This window comes from Trematomus bernacchii, unplaced genomic scaffold (genome assembly GCF_902827165.1).
Source record: "Trematomus bernacchii unplaced genomic scaffold, fTreBer1.1, whole genome shotgun sequence".
NCBI lineage: Eukaryota > Metazoa > Chordata > Actinopteri > Perciformes > Nototheniidae > Trematomus > Trematomus bernacchii.
In genome coordinates, this window is record NW_022987593.1 from 17,711,191 (window position 1) to 17,722,390 (window position 11,200).

Sequence of the window (11,200 nt, forward strand, 5' to 3'; positions counted from 1 at the left end):
ATTTGCATCGATCTGCTGTTGGTTACAATTTGTTGACAGTAAGAACATTTTAGAATATCACCAGATTAACCGAAGACAGTACACTATTGACATGTGTTGTGGAGCTTTATGTTTTTCTATATTTTGATGTAAAATACCATCACTGCTTTCTATTTTACTCGTATCAAGCTGTCAAACCCTTCCTCCACATATCTCTTCCACAGAAGTCTTTCAATAACAAAACACCTCAAATGGAGCTGAAAACACACATTTCAAGATGTATTGGGTCATTGCAGATGTTGTGAAAATACAAACTTGATCTTGGACTCTTTCTTGGACATCCTGATAACATGATGAAAGGGAAAACTAGAATCTGTTAGACCCTCTGCAGAGTCTGTCTTTGACCTCCGAGGATGAATCTGATTGGCTGTGGTCGGAGCTCCAATGCAGCAAAGTGACTCAGCAGGTTTTATACAGTAAACCCAGGAGCCATGCTCTCCCCCCTCTCCCCCCTCCGCCTGTTACATTAGCCAATGAGATGATTTAGAAAGAGCCCCTCCCTCTGTTTCCTCCTCCACTCTGAGATGGATCTATCACGGTCTTTAAAAGCTTACACTACTGAAGGAATAACAGTATCTGAAGTCTGGATCTTTAACTCTCCCAAGCTAAGGTTTCTCTTTGTAAGATTGAACTTAAAACAAATCAGATATGTTGAGATCATTATAAGGACTAATGACACAAACACTGCTCTTACAAAATACATTCATCAGATGTAAAGGTCCATAATATTGGCAAAAAGAAAGTGCTATGTATTTAATTAGGATGGAAGAAAAGAGAGAAAGCTGATAGAGATATAAAGTCTCAGGTCTGACTGATAAAGAAAGTGTTATTGACCTATTTAGTGGAAAGCCAGTCAGAATAATCCATATATTCCTGTCTGAAGTGACTGCCTGCATGGCTTTAACATTTTATTTTGGAGGGTCACCTGCATTAACAATTGTGTGGCATTTGGGTCAAAGAAACCGATCTTACATTTTAACTTAAAGGGGACCTATCATGCAAAATTGATGTCTTTTATACATAAAGATGTGTCCCCGGTGTGTCGGGGAACTCACGCAGCGTCAGAAAATAAAACCCTCTCTCTTTTCCTCCGTACCCAAATCTCTAAAAACGGGGCTACAACGGAGCTGATCCAGATTTGCGTCCGATATGACGTAATATCTGAAATGTGGACCCACGGCCCTATCAGAAACGTTGCTATCAGAAACAATGCCCGACTGTTTTGGACGTAATATGGTCGGTGTTTACATTAGCATCGCTAACACTCAGAGCTAACCTGTACTGGAGAGCATGTGTGTGAAGAAGCAGGAAATAAAAAGGAACTCACCTTGTGGTATAACCGGCAAGAGAGAAAGCCTTTGAGCTCCATACTGTTTCAGAAACAATCCTTGATAATCCATGATATGGCGTTTCATCACGGCAGTATTTAGTTTAGACAGTAGCTGCCGGGTCCCGCATGAGCTCAGACCCCTCCTTTTTAAAGCTTTATACCCAAAATCAGCACTTTTGAAACAGGAAGTGAAATAGAGGGATATGAGGCATGGCTAGAATGGGGGATCTGTTTGGTGTTTTGAGCAAAACACTTCATAGACCTGTTTTTTATATATGTTTATATATCTGAGACCTATGCTATTGCCTACAAATAGCATGATAGGTGACCTTTAAGTAAAAATGAAGCAAGGATCGTTTTTTACTCAAAAGACTTGTCTTATTTTCTGAAAATAACATGTATAAGAAATGTAATGCTCATTTGTTCCTGGATAAGCATACCAAGTTCTTGATTTTCACATAAATGAAAACCTTATACCAAAGAACAAATGGCACTTCAAAGCTGATCTAGTAGAGAGAATTTGCAAATATCAATAGTAGTAATGTTCGATATTGTTGTAAATTCAGATAAAGATGTTAGGGATTGTATAAATTATTTGTATTTCTGTATTGCTTTTTTGTTACCACTTTACAATAAGACTACCCTTATAAAGGGTTTACGAATAGTTTGTAATTCATTTATTAATTAGGTTGTGAACACTTAATAAATCCTTAATAAGCTTTTATAAGACGTGAGATAAACAGGGCACCTGTGACCGGTTGCTTGCCAAAAAGTGAGCCCACATTTATCTGTACTGCTAAGCCTTAAAGCTCCCATGTCATGCTTTTCCGGTTATTACCCGTCCCCTTGTGTGTTATGAAGGTTTTTATGCATGTAAACGGTGTGCAGAGTCAAAACCCTCAAAGTACACCCTGTAGCGAGTAAAACTCTAACACAGAAAATACCTCCCCAAAACGCCTCGTTGGAGATACGTCACTGCCCATTTGAGTCTTCCATTTAGTTCCGGGTACCGCCTGATGTCATGCGGTACCCGGAACGAAATGGACCAATCCCGAAGAGCTATGGCCACACCAGCAGCGGCGTGTTCCTCCTCCAGAGGTTCGAAGAACCGGCATTTCACAGACGAAAGCTTCCAAAACATTGCCCAGTTTGAGGCCGGATATGCACAGCTTGTTTGGACCGTTTGGAGCAGGGGAAGATCTGGGTATACAACCTGTAAGTTTGCATTGTTATTTGTGTATTTATCAAACAAGACTGTTTAAATGTGTAAACTGTGTTGGACTGCTAAGCCATTGACACAGTGCTAACTGTGCTAACTAAGTTGCTAGAGTTTCCATATATCAACTCTAATATCAGCAGATGGCCTTGCATACATGTATCTCATAGCAGGAGAATGTCTGCATTCACACACAAAATACCTATTGACAGTATACTGCGGGTGATTTGCCGGTCAGTCGCGAAACGTAATTACATTATAGCTGGCGTAGCGATCTAACACACGGAGCTTGAGCTAGTTTTGGTCAGAAAAACATTTTTGTGATGCTACGTTGCTAGCGTTTAAATATATCAACTACAATGTCAGCAGATGGCCTTACATGTTTGTCATGGCAGGAGAATGTCTGCAGTCACACACACGGAATACTCATACAGTATACTCCGGTTTACCGTACATTGTGACCGTACATATACTGCATGTAGCTAACGAGGCTAGCTGTATGCTAGCGCAAAACAATGTATTCATGCAAGTTACATTGTATGGTAGCAGAATACCCGTATACGATTGCAATTATAAACACGTTATTGCTAGCCTAATATGAACCACTAGCTTTTGTTCATAGTAGTTTTATTACACTGCATTATAGTTGCCTTTCCTCCAAGCTAACGTTCATATCGTGTTAGCTACCAAGGTAAACAAAGCTAGGTTAGCATATTAGCAGGCAAGCTGTTCATTACACAACTACTACTAACGAATCTAAAACAACTAAGTTTCTCTAATATTTTGTGATTTGCATTTGATTTCGTCCAGCCAGATCCTGGCGGACAATCCATGACGGGGAAGGGATTCTACTGAGGGTGCTAAAAGGCACCGCACCGCACCGGCTGTGCGCAGGCAAGAGGAGGAGGAATGGATGATATACCGTGTATATATGTATATTTATGTTCATTTTGTACATTTCTAAAAATAAAGTTTAATGGAAATACTTAGTAGGCCTATCCTTTCTTCCCTGAATTCATATATAGCAAACCATGATTTGATTTCTCATCAAACAGTAGTAGTTTATAACGGGTAAAAATAACTTACTCTTTGTTATGAGCGGCTCGTAGGCCACAAAGACAAGGAGACATACACGAGTTTACAAAACCACGGCACATTTATTGTGATAAATGCAGAGATAGGTGGTTGAGAGGATCGCAGAGTTAGTCTTCCTGCAGCCGCTTTGGAGAGAGACTGGGGCCGTAGTGTCCGGAGGTGTCCGTGATCGTGCTGATTAGCCTCTTCAGCTCCACCCCCATCGTAAGACAAAGGCCCTGGGGCCGTCACACTCTTCTATAACAACAGTTAAAAATATATATGTATATAAAATATACCGCTGTACCGACGCCATGATAAGACTGATGTTACGCTGAGAGCAGCCGGGAAAAGCACTGACATGGGCGCAGCCTCTCTGGTGGTTGACTAATCAGAACGAGTGGCCGAGCTGACCAATCGGAGCACACTAGGCTCACAGGGAGGGGGGGGCAAGAGCTCCAACGAGTCGTTTAGTGGAGAAAGTGAATACTGCTGAATACACATGCTTGACAGAGATGCTGTATGCGAAACCAATGTGAGTTTGGAAAATTGCACAGTATAAATCTATTTTAGTATACCTCAACAATGTAATTATGATCAGTGGAAATGGCCATGACATGGGCCCTTTAAGGCCCGGACACACCAAGCCGATTTTGGCCGTCGATGAGCGTCGACACGCCCTACTCAGATTGGTGTGTCCCGCACCGTCGTGTCTTTTCAGCCGTGCCGACACCTTTTCGGCCGAAAACCGGTCGGCCAAAGGCTGTCGGCAAAATAAATCACTCTGATTGGCTGTTCAGCTAGCGAATCAGTGCATGAGAAGCGAAACGGAAGTGAGGGACCCAAACAAAATGGGGCGAAGCCTGCGAGCTAGTTCAGGCAGTCAACTCGAGCACTTATGCTGCATTCATACATAGCGCCCCTTGCCACTCTACAACCAACCAAACAGAGTCTCCTTAATGTGCCGCTCTATTTAACCTGCCAGATCTCTCTCTATGCATTGCTTGCTGCTGCTATTGCTGCAGCTACTTCCACGTCGCTGCTGCTTGCCTGCCTCACCACCACCCCAGCTTCCACCCCAGCTTCCACCTGTAGGCTCGGGGGGGTTAGTTATTTAATCATCACTCATCGTGCTATGTATATCTGTGGAGTGATGAGGCCTGAGCCTAGACGCCAAACTCAACTATATGCTGCTTCTAATAAACATGTTAAAGAACACGTGAGTTGTCTGACTGAACTATTAAGAAGGCAAATCTGAGATTTCATTCAACTCCAGCTCTCGACACAGGTTCGGGAAAGCCCCATGAGCTTCTCGCTGTCGAGTGAAAATGGAACGCACACGCTATTTGTTGTTTGTTTATATCACGCAGTCTGTTCTTCTTCTCTCGGTGTATCACGTAGTCTGTCTTCCGGTTGCCTCTTTTGAATGACGAATACACACTACCGCCGCCTGCTGGTAAGGAGAGTTATTGCCACTCACGCATGCGTGAGTGGCAAAATGTACTTAATCTCGGGTACTTTTACCCCCATTTTTAGAGCCCGCTGGGAGAGCGTACTTTTCTGTGGGTGAAAAGTGCCCCAAAAGTGCCCCAGTGCTGATTGGCTGGGCGAATTGCAAACCACGCCCGTACAACTGTGAAAATGTTGTGTGGAGACGCCATTGTTTTTCCTCGCTACACAAACCCAACGCACCAACGGAGCGTTGGGTTTGTTTTTGAAAGCAGTTATGGCAAGCATCAAGAAATGATGAGGAGGTGTCGGCGCTTCTGGAGATCTACGCCGAGGACGCGACCCAGGGAATGCTACTGAAGCCAGTTCAGTAGCTTTCACTCGACCTGGGAATCGTGCACAGCCGGCTAAAAATAAAGAAACTCAGGACTACAAACGGCGGATTCAGTGGCCAACGATGACTACCACGACGAAGGTAAAATCAACTACATGCACTGGGGTTTTAATCTGCACAATAATGGTCTCAGATGTACTTTTATTTGCTCAGTAGATCAAGCTAGCCATGCTAGGCTGAATAGGCTAACACCGGCCCCGAGCTAGCTACATCTAGCTAGCTAGATATTCTCCGCCGCTATGAAAACGTTTTGACTTGTGAATAACTGTGCAGTGTTTCTGTAATTTGCTTCACTAACTCATGGCACTAATCGTCTGTTTCAGGCGAGGATGGACAACTCTCGGGATTGGAAACAAGCGAGCTTTGCATTCTAGATCACAGCGCTTGGTCGTCCCCCTTACCAGCAACCAAACGCAAAGGTACACACACTGTAACTTTGTCTTGAAAGAACGTTACGCATCGAACTGATGTTCACAATCATGTTTATTTCATAATATTCATCATATTTTATGTTTAACTTGCCTCAACAACATTAAACAAAGTTCAAGCATACATGAAGCACTCTTCAAAAAGGAACAATCCTCCGTGTTTGAACCTCTTAAATCGCTGCATAGCCGATTTATTTGGACTGGATTATCCCAGAGAGGCCAAACATTCTTTAGAACACAGTTTCAGATTTGTGAAACCTTAATTCTATTTGTGAAAATACAAAAAACACATTCCTAGTATGTTGTAAAACTACATGGCGACTAAACTTGTATATTGTATATTGCTTATTTTCCCCTCTTAGGAAAGCGGACACGGGATGCGAATTTCTTTGACACCGTCCAGGCGTTGGAGGACCGGCGTGCCGTGGTGAAAGAGTCGATGCACGGGGATCAGATGGTGCTGTTCACCAAGGCCCAGGAAACGGAGGACAAGATGCTCACCAGTTCATTTTATATTATTGTTATTACTGTTATTATATAGTCTTGATACAACTGACACTTTATTTTATATTGATAATGTTAATTTACATGTACAACTTCTATTTTATTTACATTAAAAATGTGAACTTCTATTTACTGTTAAACAGATCCTGTAGCTTGCTTATTTCTCCTGACACTTTATCTTTAGTGACCGTAGCATCCTATACATCACATGTAAGTGATTATTCTGATACCATCATGTTTCATCGGTTATAAACTGGCAAAGCTTTATTTGTCATTTATCATCAATGTTGCAACCTTGTGGAGGAATGGCAGGGGCACATACACAAATATGATAATTTATATCATTTTAAATATTATTTGACCTAAAACTAAATGTTTTTATGATTGTCCTCTGAGGAGGACATGGGGATTTGCAAACTTTTAATTCCCCCCCCATTTTACACAACACAAAATGGAGTCCACTATGGGCCGAAACTAACATGTATGTTTATGGCAGACGGATGCAGTGGGTCTCAGGAAGATAAATAATAACGGTGGGTTTGCTGCTGAGCCTATTTACTGTGCATACAACACACCTGGCACAGTTTATTGTTATTATATTGCCACACTGTACACTATTGTAATGTTGCCTGTCTTGACTGGAAAATAAAAGAGAAACAAAAGCACTGTACAAAAGATCAGCTTTATTGTCAAAATGTTTACAATTTACACGCTGTTCAGATGCCTCATAAAGCTGGGTCGCCGGTAAGGCAGTCCATTCGTCCCTGTACTCATTACTTTCACAAAGGTTATGTAATATGCAACATGCTGCCACCTGGATTGTGATCTTGTAGTCGTTTCTTTTCATCAAGCACCGCCACCTGCCCTTCAGTCTGCCAAAAGCGTTCTCCACCACCACTCGTGCTCGGCTTGTTTTGTGATTGTACGCAAGTTGCTCAGGCTGCATTAACTCAGTTACAAAGCTGTATAACATGAGCACAAACAGCACAACTTCAGTCGACTCCATCTCCATCATGTCTGAGGTCGGAAGGTAAACAACAGACGCCTAATGTACAGCGAGTGGGTGGGCGTCGCAGTATACGCGGGAAGTTTTTCTTCTTCTTCTCTTGTTTTGCAGTGGATTGCAAACAACTTTAAGGTGCATACCGCCACCTACTGTACTCGCCGTGAAGTGGTTTGTGGCCTGCCAGTAAAGCCAAAGCAGAAGAAGAAGAAGTGACGTCAGCGGCTCATTTGCGTAATCTTCCCTCAGGGAAAAGTACTCCGGTGTGAACGCGATCTGTACTAAGTGCCCTGGGGTTAAAAGCGCCGGGGCTCTTAGTGCCGGAACTAAGTACAGGAAAGTACTTGGTGTGAACGCGGCTATTGTAAAGTGGTACCGCTTTTTTAACCCCCCTCATGTTCTGGATCAATTTGACCTATAATGGCACCAAAGGGTTGAACATGTAAGACAAGAAATGCATCCTGACTTTGTTATATATATTAGATTTAAAAAAACAAAACAATTCAGTAATGTTGAGAACTATATATTTGTTTACTTTATTATTTGACCCTTTGGTTTGTTTGTTGGTTTGTTCACCATGTAAATACAAATGTAATCTATCATTAATATTATTATTATAGGAAACCTCTAAAGAAACAATATACCGCTCTGGAGTGCAGGTGACCCGCCAAAATGAAATGTAACAGCAATGCAGCAGGTTATTTCATGTGGAAACTGTAATTATATTGATTATTCTGACCGGCTTTTCATAAATTAGGTCAATAACACTTTCTATATCGGTCAGACCAGAGACTTCAGACCTCTAGCTGCTTCCTCCCATCCTCCCTCCTCTTCCTCTTCTACCTCCCCCTCTGTGCTGCATTGCCACAAATCTGACCCTGCACTCTCACTCAGAGCCACGCCCGTCCCTTTAACGCCGTGTAGACAGAAATAAAGTCCAGTTTGCTGCAGCTCCTGGGACACAGTGCACATACACAGAGAGAGAAGTGAAGCATTCTGGGTAGAAAGACATCACACTGCAACCATAAAAACCTTCAATCTGTTTTTATTTACAATACATTTCCTGAGACAAAGTGCAAGTGATATTATCTTGTATTTCACCAGTGTGGACAATTATCAGACACAAATTATCACACTATCATCTTACAGGGATTATCAGTGTAGAAAAAAACGATAATAGAAATACAAATTTAAAGCACGAGGCATTAAATCCACAAAATCAAAAGGTGTATCAGCTCCTGTTGTTTTCCGTGTCCATGCTGTAAGGATTTCCAAGGAGCATATATTTTAATAACAGCCACTATAATATAAAACAATATTCTTTAATGCAGTAGTTCCCCCTTAATCGTCCAAAAAATGTTCATTCTAAGTTGATTCATTGGGATGAAATAGATTAACACATTAGTCTAAATAAACCTTCAGCTCAGTGTTGAATGTTGTTCCTTTGTTTGTACAGAATTAATAAGTCAATTAGAGACATTTAAGCCACAATGGAGCTTTTCCACATCTGTCAAGCATCAAATTAAGTCATGACAGAGAGGGAAATGTCATGGTACAAGGACCCTTCATTTTAAACAATTTAATATAATTCAGCCATTATTAAAATGTTTAAACATGTGCTATTCCTAGTGTAAAATGTCTTAGATTTCCTTTGTGAAAATGTCACGTTGAAGCCGATTTGGTCTAAATGCGCCCAAAACACTTCAAATCGTAGAAACTTGCTACAGCTTCAGAAACTATGCAAATATAAAAACACAAATGTGCCAAAACACATGCAGATTTTCAAATATATTGACGCTTATGAGACGGCCAACAGAGTAGTGTAGTGTTTCGGTTCTGCACTGTTTTTATTAAAAGCTTCATTTGCATGTGTTTTGGCACAATTGGCATTTTATATATGCATCGTTTTTTAAGCTGCTGCACGTTTCTCCCAATGGAAGAGTTTTGGGCCGTTTGCACCTGTGGGCCAACGTATATTAAAGGTCCCATGTCATGCTTTTCCGGTTATTAACCGTCCCCTTGTGTGTTATGTAGCTTTTTATGCATCAAAAACCCTCAAAGTACACCCTGTAGCGAGTAAAACTCTAACACAGAAAAGACCTGTCTATGCTGCCCCAGAACGCCTCGTTGGAGATTTATCTTTTTCCATTGTTTTCTTCTTATAGTGTAGTAAGTACAGTGACGTATTGGGTATAGTGACGTAACGGACTTCCTCACACACACACACTCAATCTTTTCTCAGCTGCAGCTCCGCGGATTTTTCAGCCTGAACTCAGCCTGAACTCAGCCTGAACTCAGCCTGAACCCAGCCTGAACTCAGCCTGAACTCAGCCTGAACTCAGCCTGAACTCAGCCTGAGACGGCGAGACGCGGCAGGGCTCGGCCTGGGCTCGTTCTGAGCTCGTTCTGAGCACACACGGAGACTCACAGCCAGGCTGCAGGTGTGTGTGTGTGCTCAGGCTGGGTTTCGCTGTGTCTCGTTGTCTCGCAGATCCCCCGCAGCAACCAGGAAACGACACCAGTAACCCAGCTCACACTGTCCGCTCCAGCAGCGAGCCCCGCAACGTCCCGCCAACACGGCACCCAGACCCCACGCAGCATTCTCATCTGTTTGTCATTACTGGTGTCATTTACTGGTTGCAAACGCCATTGTAACACATAATCACTGATGTTCCGCTGTAACGGTGGTGGACTCATCAGAACAGAGTGGGCGAGCTGACCAATCAGAGCACAGTGGGCTCACAGGGAGGGGGGGGGGGGGCAGGAGCTCCAACAAGCCGTTTAGGACAGAGAGTGAATACACATACTATACAGAGATGCTGTATGAGAAACCAATGTGAGTTTGGAACATTGAACAATGTAAATCTATTCTAGTAGACTCAACAATGGAATTATGATCAGTAGAAATGGCCATGACATGGGACCTTTAAAGTGAAAAAAGAAACCATAACACTTTGAAGCGGAGCCGACACATTGGGCGCATACACAAAATATCTTTGTTAAAATGACAAAATATGGCATCGAGGAGGTCTGCAATCTCTAATATACAGTAATAAGTTAAATAAGCTGGTGTCAAATAAAAACTCTACAGACTCTCGTTCATTGTTTTTCCCCGCAATCTGCAGTGCTCTTCACATATACATTGCATTAAGTGTTTTCAGTATTGCAGTTAACATGTGCAGCAATAATGAAAGAGCAGTTAAGTTTGGTATAAAAAGGATTCAACCCCAATTTAAAGCACTACCCCCTTCTATTGGACTCTTGTTAGCATTAAATCATGCTGCAAAAACGTTGCTGTTAAGGCTTAGATTGCATTCAAAGAGTAAACCCATAATATATATAAATAACCCCTTCAATGCACATTCAAATTCATGCAGCAGGAGGGCAAAGGGAATATATATTTAAATGAATATTAATTATTCTGGATAGTACATCTTCAATTGTAGACTTTTCTTTCACTTTCTTTGATTTTAGTTTCAAATGTGGTGATCAAATAGCTCAAATCAAACGTAACATACAGTAAAAATGGGACATTTCTAAATAAAAACATTACAAAAAAAACACGACTATGATAGTGTTGTGTCAAGCTTAACCTAGTTTTCTACATTATCAACATACATGGTGGTAGATTATGGAGAACCTGATGGTGAGGATACAATAGTATGATATGTGTGTCCAGTTTAGTTACATTACATGTTACTTGCTTTTATCCTTACATACTCAATACTGTGGGCAATCCCCACAGGAGCAATTTGGGGTGAAG